We start from the raw sequence: 7169 nt of genomic DNA, 5'->3' as shown, positions 1-7169 counted from the left end.
AATTACATCGCTTTTATTGTATACACCACACTGCACATTGTCAAACAATACACACAACAATCCACATCTTGTCATCTGACTAACCGACAGTAGGTTGTAAGCAAGGCCTGGAACAAACGCAACATCATTAGGAGTTATCTGTTTAGTCTTGTCGTCACAAGTAACTCGAAGATGAACATCACCTTCTCCAATAGCCTTAAGATTGCTATTATCTGCTACTGTCACTTTAGCAGCTGTGGTCGATTGGAAAGTGTTGAACGAGTCTCTTTGATTCGTCATGTGTCATGAACACCCGGAATCCACGTACCAGTCATCACTATGATGTGAAGATGCAGTTAGAGCCATTAACACAGTTTCGTTTTCAGTACTCACTGCATTCGCAGAATTTGAAAATTTATTTGGTTTCTTCTTTGTTCTATACTCATTCGCCTTGTGACAAGGTTTCTGACATTTATAACACTTAAAAGGCTTGATATTTAGAACATCACTGGTGTTTACTGTCCTGCTTACTAGCTACCAGCGCCGAATCTGTGGTCTCATTTGTGGATGCAAACTGGCATTTCGTCGATTCTTGAATTAATCGCTGACTTACTAAATCACTAGTAATTTTGAAACCCGAATTCTCAATTGCCATAATCAAGGGTTGGTAATCAGGGCTGGCCTTAGCCATCCAGGTGCCCCGGGTGAGTCGTCCAGTTGGGGCCCATTATTGTATAAATAGCGAACCTGACAGTGCTTTGCAACACGGTATTTGACTGTTTTCTAGAAATCGTCTGAAGTAGTTAATGGCGTCATCTTATGATCATAACATGGTTTTTTCCATCGTAAATTTGAGTATTTTATTTTTTTAAATGGAAATGAAATCCAAATAATCTGAAAGCCCACTAAGACGCTCCATGTGAGTCTTGTGTAGCCTGTGACGTCAGTCGCTGCCGTAACAGTCAGTATAGCAGTGATATATTGTTTGGGCATTCACGTTTTGGGAAATTGTCTAAAAATATTGCGTAATACTACACTGTACATCTACAACAACTCCAGAAAATTGTTTTTGCGTATTCCAAACAAAGAAAAGATGCGTAAAATGTGGTTGAAACAGGCTCGTATATACCAAATATTTCTTTTCTTTTCTGAAGCACCCCTGTACTAAAGCGAACAAAACAAAACAAAAATTATTCAAATTGGTCAAGCCATTTCTTTGTTTTGGTGAGACGAACACACAACAATTGATTTTTATATATAGGAGGTAATATGTATAACGAAAAAACACTAATTTTGAATTGGGTACCATATTTTTATTGAATTTAATATAACTGTAAGCCATAAACCTATATTTTCTGTCAGTCATCTGAACACAAAACATATTACGCCTAATGAAAAACAATTATAAACGACTAAAATTTTACTTTTCTCGGTTTTCTGTCGGCAAAGTCTCTGATCAGATTAGCAACGTCCAGGTTTTCTGCAACTTCATTTTCAATGGACAGTGAGGCCAAACCGATTAGTCTTGTTTGAGACATTGTAGACCACAAGTACGTTTTTATCAACTTCAGTTTGTAAAAACTGCGTTCGCCGCTTGCGACAGTCACTGGTATTTTTAGCAAAATACGTAACGTTATCCAGATGTTGGGATATAACTCTTGAAGATTATGCTTTTTTATGAAGTTTAAGGCTTCAATAGGCGTTGCCTGGCTGTCTTCGAGATAGTGTTGCAGGCCTAAAATTTCGTCGCACAGCAAATTTCCATCAATATCTGACTTCATGTTGACAGTTAACTTTTCTTGTAATTTAGAACAGCATTGTATTAGTTCTTCTTTATTTTGATTTTTTTTAATGTCAAACAAGAAACTCCATGTCGCAGAAAATTCTTGCATCTGTTCAAATCTTTCTTTCATGGATATGTGCACGGTGTCCAACAGTGCATTGAAAAACTCTACTTTAAACTTCTTTTTTGGGTCAGTTATTTGATCATCAACAGCCTCTTCACCCGGCCTGCGTTTAATACGTCTTAATCGCATTTGTGGTTTAAATAATGGCTACGTATCAAGATCCGAAGCCAGTTCAGTTGCTGTTACAATAGCTTGTTCGAAACCTGTTTGTCTATATGTTTCCAAATAAGAGCAACATTTGTCAAGGATTCCCATAAACTCGACAAAGTTGATTGTGGGTGACTGACTTGCTTTACTCACAACGTTAATTTGAAACAGAACATCATACCATGTCACGAGAGAAACAATGAAGCTGAAGTCTTTTAATTGTCCTCCTAGTGTTGTCGCTTCGTGTGACACCGCAGCATCGCTTTGTTCAGTAGCATCGGCCAAGGAAACCAAAGCGTCATGCATTTCGCATAATTGATAACGAACCGCTTTGACGCTATCAATTCGAGCTTCCCAGCGTGTGTCACTTACATTTTTCAGGGTGTATATCTTCAAATGGTCGGTCAAAATTTTCCATCTATTTACCGATCCAGCAAATAGATTAAACATTTTTTGTAACATTCCGAACAGTGTCACGGATTTTACTGATGATTTTGCCGCATCACACAATACCAAATTATAACTATGGCATCCACATGGCACAAAAAAAGCTAGTGGATTTAACTTCTTAATTCTGTTCTGGACGCCTTTATTTTTCCCCTTCATGTTCGCGCCGTTATCATAGCCCTGTCCTCTGCAGTCATTAATGTTAAGGTCAAGATCACTCAATGTTTTTAAAATGCTTTCTGTGAGGCCTTCACTGGTTGTATCATCTATTTGCAGAAATGAGATGAAATGTTCTTTTACACTTACGCCATCCTCTGTTATGTCGGCGCATCTTAAAGTTATCGAAAGTTGTTCTTTGTGGCTTATATCTGGAGTACAGTCAGCTATGATTGCATAATACTTTGAACCCTTTATGCGGGATACGATTGTAGACATAACGTGTGATGCCATGAGTTCTACGAGGGCCGTTCAGAAAGTAACCTCCGGTTGATTTAAAAAAATACAGAAAGTTAAATAAAAATATTTTAATATATACATCTTACAACTACATCTTTGCACTATTTTTCTACATAGTCTCCATAGCGATTGAGGCACTTATCGTATCTCTTCACAAGCTTTGAAATTCCTTCTGCATAAAAATCACCCGCTTGTGCCTGGAGCCAGCCTGTGACCGCATCTTTGAGCTCTTCGTCGTCATCAAACCGCTGTGACCTGAGCCATTTCTTCAAATGCATGAAGAGGTGATAATCACTTGGCGCCAGGTCTGGGCTGTAAGGTGGATGGTTGATAACATCCCACTTGAAGGACACAAGAAGGGCCGTTGTTCTGCGAGCAGAGTGAGGACGGGCGTTATCGTGCAAAAAAACGATACCGGAAGTCAGCATACCACGGCGTTTGTTCTGTATAGCCCATCGTAACTTTTTTATTGTTCCACAGTACACGTCTTGATTAATGGTCGTACCACGTTCCATGAATTCAACCAACAACACCCCTTTGGCATCCCAAAACACCGTTGCCATCAGTTTTCTGGCAGAAAAATCTTGCGAGGCTTTTCTTGGTTTGGTAGGCGAATTTGAATGTGCCCACATCTTTGATTGTTCTTTTGTCTCAGGGTTCACGTACTTAATCCAGGTTTCATCACCGGTCACGATTCTGTTTAACAGTGGTTCTCCTTCGTCCTCATAACGTGACAGAAAGTCTAATGCAGAGGCCATTCTTTGAGTTTTGTGGTGGTCGGTAAGAAGTTTGGGCACCCATCGTGCACAGAACTTACGGTAACCCAATCTTGCTGTCACTATCTCGTACAAGAGAGTCTTAGAAATCTGTGGAAAACCAGTAGACAACTCCGACATTGAGAAACGTCGATTTTCACGAACTTTTGCATGAACTGTCTGAACGAGTTCGTCAGTCACCAATGATGGTCTACCACTCCTCTCTTCATCATGAACGTTTTCTCGTCCACTTTTAAATAAACGTACCTATTCACGGACAACTCCTTCACTCATAACTCTTGGTCCGTACACGGCACAAAGCTCACGATGAATAGCTGCTGCAGAATATCCTTTGGCTGTAAAAAACCTTATGACAGCACGCACTTCACATTTGGCGGGGTTTTCTATTGCAGCACACATTTCAAACTGCCACAAAAACTAAACTAGCGCAGGTACGACGTTCACTCGACCACAGCTTGATGCCGACTGACCTGTTGAGTGCGTGAACGCACAGATGGCGTCGCTACTCCCCCCACAACCCCCACTGTGACCAATCGGAGGTTACTTTCTGAACCGCCCTCGTATTAATTCATTTTGTATATTTTTGCCGCAATAATGGTCAGCCAAATCACCATTCAATGCCAGTCTGACGTGCTCTTCCATGATTGGATCAAACTTTGCCAATAACTCTACAAGACCTAAGAATTTTCCATTATTTGGGGTAAATAATTTATCTGATAACCCTCTGAATGCCATATTATTTTCAGCCAAATACAAAGTAATGTGCATCAATCTTTGAAGCACATTGCTTCATCGTAAACTTTCTTTAGAAATTAGCTTTTGTTCTTCCTTGTCAATAGTTAATCCAGCTTTAAACCTGATTTCAGCTTCAGTCCATTGAGTAAATGCTTTTTTGTGGTTAGGACTATTTTCATGCAGTTTCAGAGCTTCACTTAAATGTTTCCAATTTCTGAAACCCACAGTGGTAGTCAAATTAGTAGTTGACTTTAAATCAAACAGTCGACAACAAAAGCAAAAGACACTGTCGTTTGATACAGAATAAACTAGCCACCGTCGTCTGATAGTTTCTTCGTTTGATAGTTTTCTTGTGTAATGAGTTGAAGAGAAATGACGCCCATTTTCATCTTTTGGAAAGTTATTTAGACATACTTGTGAGGGTCCACATATTATAATGCGATCTATATCTCTAGCATTAAGTACTTTTGGCCACGTACCTACATCAGAAACATTGTATTCTTTTATCGCAAGAACGTTGATACTTTCATCGACCACAGATGTCATGTGTTGATTTTGACTTGGAGAAATATCAGAGGATTCATGCAAAGATGTACTGCGCTGGTCAATTTGATCACCTTCAATAGGTGATTGTATATTTTTTGTGTATAATTGTTCACAGTCTGAAGAAATATTTGCTGATACATGGACTTTTGATTCAATATCTGAAGTATTTACCTTAAAATTTCCTTTAAGGTACTTATAAATATTCATGTGCTTTTTAGTTTCTTCAAGAACTTTTTCTTTTTCAGCTTTTGTTTTCCGATTTTCTGAACCAGAAAGCTTTTTTTTAATCATTTCCTTCTCTTCTGGCATGATTTAATAATTTGACAAATTATTGCTTGGACACTGCTCTATTTCGCGACCACAATATTCAATCTATAACAAATAAAGAAATTAACCTATCAGTAGACGTAACTAGAAAAAAACCTGAACTGAAAGATAAAAATGTTTTTCGCACCTACCAGAAAATTAAAATGTTGACACAGTCACGACACTCGTTTCACTCACAATTATTCAGCCACGAAAACATGACCGCTGCCTCCAACTCTTACTGACAATTACTGACATGCGGGTGCAAATCGTAGTGCTGCCAACACATGCAGTCTAACAAACATTGTGTGGCGCTGTATTATTTCAGTAAGTTAGGGGAGAATTCTCTATGAATGCAGTGCACGCATTGCATGATCTATTAATTAATGTACATGAGTCATTAAGTTACAAATATTCGGTATAAATACATTCGTATTAATTAAATCATAATGTAATGTATATTTCACAGTCTGTATTTTCTTTTATTTGGAGCGACCGGTAGTTTCTGTTGTAAACGAGAGATGGTGCGGCTGCATGGGCTCTTCCTTGTTGCAGTTCTTGAAACAAATAAGAGAGGCGCTTTGGTAGAGCCCGTGCTAACCCGCGTCAAACATGGATGGTTGCAGACAATACGAAGATTGCATTCAGCATGATTTCTCTTCTGCTACCCCGAATTCATCGCGCATTCGTGAGATTAGCGACGCATGTTGAATGAGACTGAATAATATTTTAGTTTCGCGAAATGGGTGATTGTAAATTGTAATTTTTTTTTTACATGCGTTTAGTACGTGGCGCCCCTTGGGCCCCGGCGCCCTGGGCGACCGCCCGAGTCGCCCCACCCTAAAGCCGGCGCTGTTGGTAATCTGCTGGGAGTCCACTTAGCATATTGCAGCTACGAAATCATCGTCAATTTTCTTACCAATGCTTCGAATTTGTTGAGCAAGTGACATAATTTTCGACAAATACGCCTCCATATTTTTCTCAGAAGCCAATCGTACATTCATTAAGCATTGCAACAGCCCAATATAACTAGATAAACTCTTATCTTCAAATGCAGATTGTAAATTTTGTCATGCTTCTTTAGGAATCGTTGCTCCACGAAGTTTTGGATACACAGATGAATTTACAGATAAACATAATTTTGATAATGCTTCCTGTACACTCTTCTCGTCTTCGTCAGTGCCAGCAATTGTGTCCCATAGTCCCTCATGTTTGAGGTACATTTCCAGTCGTTGTAGTTTGTCATAACGGTCAACTTTTCAAAGTTAAACAGTGATTGTCCACCCAAAGCCATCTTGAATACGTTAAGATAGTTAAACAAATAAATGTTGAAAGTTTGTCTGCCAAAAAAAAAAAAAAAAAAAAAGACAGCAACACATTGAACACACGCGAAAATTATGTAACCTTGATTTGTCAGTTTATTTCTTTGGTATGGAAAGTGGAAAGTTCGCTAACCTCTCCTGGGCCCATCACTTATTAGATATTGACTCTAATGAGTCCTCTGTGAGACTATAAAGTTGACCTTTTAATCAAATACGCAATGCACCATATTGCCAGGAACACACATTTTTGGAGACCATTCATTCAACGATGTTTATAACGAAGATCAAGGAGAAAACATAAACTACCATACATATAACACATCAAAGAGTAAAATATGAATGTTCCCAATAAAATTGAATTTAGGTATCTTCGACCTTCCAGCAGTTCCTTCGTCTGTCGTCACACAAACTGCAAATAAATAAAGCCACACTGGTGAGAATCTTCTGTGACTTCACAGGACGTTACGTTGACGTTCCGGGTTGTGCGAATGCTCGGACGATCTTGTTGCACATGACGTTCCGTGACGTGACGGAGACGTTACGTTAAG

The sequence above is a fragment of the Schistocerca piceifrons genome, chromosome 1 (genome assembly GCF_021461385.2).
Source record: "Schistocerca piceifrons isolate TAMUIC-IGC-003096 chromosome 1, iqSchPice1.1, whole genome shotgun sequence".
NCBI classification, from domain to species: domain Eukaryota; kingdom Metazoa; phylum Arthropoda; class Insecta; order Orthoptera; family Acrididae; genus Schistocerca; species Schistocerca piceifrons.
Note: the sequence above shows the minus strand (reverse complement) of the source record.